This window comes from Hipposideros armiger, unplaced genomic scaffold, assembly GCF_001890085.2.
Source record: "Hipposideros armiger isolate ML-2016 unplaced genomic scaffold, ASM189008v1 scaffold_21, whole genome shotgun sequence".
Classification (NCBI taxonomy): domain Eukaryota; kingdom Metazoa; phylum Chordata; class Mammalia; order Chiroptera; family Hipposideridae; genus Hipposideros; species Hipposideros armiger.
Window position 1 is genome coordinate 6,198,024 of NW_017731371.1, and position 2,397 is coordinate 6,200,420.

General features: G+C 45.3%; 1 protein-coding gene and 1 pseudogene across 1 annotated transcript in view; one reads left to right on the plus strand and one right to left on the minus strand.

Moving 5' to 3' along the window:
* The window catches only part of LOC109379019 (heterogeneous nuclear ribonucleoprotein A1-like), an 8,967-nt pseudogene extending 7,171 nt beyond the window's left edge, over nucleotides 1-1,796 (plus strand).
* FBN2 (fibrillin 2) overlaps nucleotides 1-2,397 on the minus strand; it is a 280,792-nt gene that overhangs the window by 268,040 nt on the left and 10,355 nt on the right. The window lies entirely within an intron of this gene.

The following is a 2,397-nucleotide window of genomic DNA, read 5'->3' on the forward strand; positions in this document are numbered from 1 at the left end:
GGCCCCAGGGCTGGCAAGCCCAGTGGCCAGCTTTGGACTAAGCTGGAGCACCACCCAGCCACCTCCAAGGACGACACACCCAAAAGGAAGACCGGGCAGGCATCAGAGACCTGCTAAATTGAATCTGGCTCTGTATAGTCAGCCCCTGCACCACAACTCCTCCACTATAGTCTCGGCCAATCCTCACAACCAAAGAGCTTGAGGGTGAATCCCTCCCATTAATTTGCAAACAGCAACCAAGGCTCAATTACAACAGGAGGGCACACACAACCCACACAAGGGACACACCTGGAGTACCTGGCTCTGGTAAGCAGGGAGACTGCACCACTGGATCGCACAGGACACCTACTACATAAGGCTACTCTACTAAGACCGGGAGGCAAAGCAGCCCTACCTAATACATAGAAACAAACAGAAGGAGGCAGCCAAAATGGGGATACAAAGAAACATGTCCCAAATAAAAGAACAGAACAAAGTTTCAGAAAAAGAACTAAACAAAACGGAGACAAGCAATCTACCAGATGCAGAGTTCAAAACAGTGGTTATAGGGTGTTCAATGATCTCAGGGAGAACTTCAACAAGAGAAAGAACAAATAAAAATGGAATTAGAAAACGTAAAAAAGAACCAGTCAGAAATAAAGTATACAATAACTGAAATAATGTATAGAGGGAATCAACAGATTAAATGAAGGAGAGGCTCAAATCAGCAATTTAGAAGATAAGGTAGCAGAAAAACACCCAATTAGAACAGCAAAAAGAAAGAAGAATCCAGCTTTTCTGTCAGTTGATGCCACCAAGTAAGCATCACTCAAGTCTCCCCTCTGACAGTCGTCAGACTCTACCAAAGAGCCTGAACAGCTGTGGAAGCTCTTAATCAGAGGTGTGCGCTTTGAAACAGCTGATGAGAGTCTGAGGAGCCATTCTGAGCAATGGGGAACACTCACAGACTGTGTGGTGATGAGAGACCCAAACACCAAGCACTCCAAAGGCTTTGGGTTTATCACCTATGCCACTGTGGAGGAGGTGGATGCAGCCATGAATGCAAGGCCACACAAGGTGGATGGAAGAGTTGTGGAACCAAAGAAGGCTGTCTCAAGAGAAGATTCTCAATGATCTGGAGCCCACTTAACTGTGAAAAAGATTTTTGTGGGTGGTATTAAAAAAGATACTGAAGCACATCACCTAAGAGGTGATTTTGAACAGTGTGGGAAAACTGAAGTAACTGACATCATGACTGACCGAGGCGGTGGGAAGAAGACAGGCTTTGTTTTTCTGACCCTTGACAACCACGACTCTGTAGACAAGTCTGTCACTCAGAAATACCATGCTGTGAATGGCCACAACTGTGAAGTAAGGAAAGCCCTATTTAAGCAAGAGATGGCCAGTGCTTCATCCAGTCAAAGAGGTTGAAGTGGTTCTGGAAACTTCGGTGGTGGTTGAGGAGGTGGTTTTGGTGGGAATGGCAACTTCAGTCTGTGGAAAAAACTTCAGTGGTCAAGATGGCTTTGGTGGCAGCTATGGTGGTGAGGATATCATGGCAGTGGGGATGGCTATAATGGATTTGGTAATGATGGAAGCAGTTTTGGAGGTAGCAGAAGCCACAATGATTTTAGCAATTACAATAATCAGTCTTCAAATTTTGGACCCATGAAAGGAGGAAACTTTGGAGGCACAAGCTCTGGGCACTACAGTGGTGGAGGCCAATACTTTGCCAAACCACGAAACCAAGCTGGCTATGGTGGTTCCAGCAGCAGCAGTAGCTATGGCAGTGGCAGAAGGTTTTAATTACTGCCAGGAAACAAAGCTTAGCAGGAGAGGAGAGCCAGAGAGTGACAGGGAAGCTACAGGTTACAATAGATTTGTGAACTCAGCTAAGCACAGTGGTGGCAGGGCCTAGCTGCTACAAAGAAGACATGCTTTAGGCAATATTCATGTGCATGGGCAAAAAACTCAAGGACTGTATTTGTGACTAATTGGTTATTTTTGTTTCTGTTCTGTGGAAAGTATAAAGCATTCCAACGAAGGGTTTTAATGTAGATTTTTCTTTTCTTTTTTTTGCACCCGTGCTGTTGATTGCTAAATGTAATACTCTGATCATGACACTGAATAAATATGTCTTTTATAAAAAAAAAAGAAAGAGGGCCAGCCAGGCGGCTCAGTTGGTTAGAGCGCGTGCTCTTAACAATAAGGTTGCTGGTTCAACTCCCACATGGGATGGTGGGGTGCGCCCCTCCCCCAAAAAAGAAAACTAGATTGAAGGCGGCGACTGGACTTGGAGCTGAGCTTGTGCCCTCTACAACTAAGATTGAGGGACAACAACTTGAAGCTGATGGATCCTGGAAAAACACAATGTTCCCCTTCCCCAACTGTTCCCTTCCCTAATTCCCCAGTGAAATT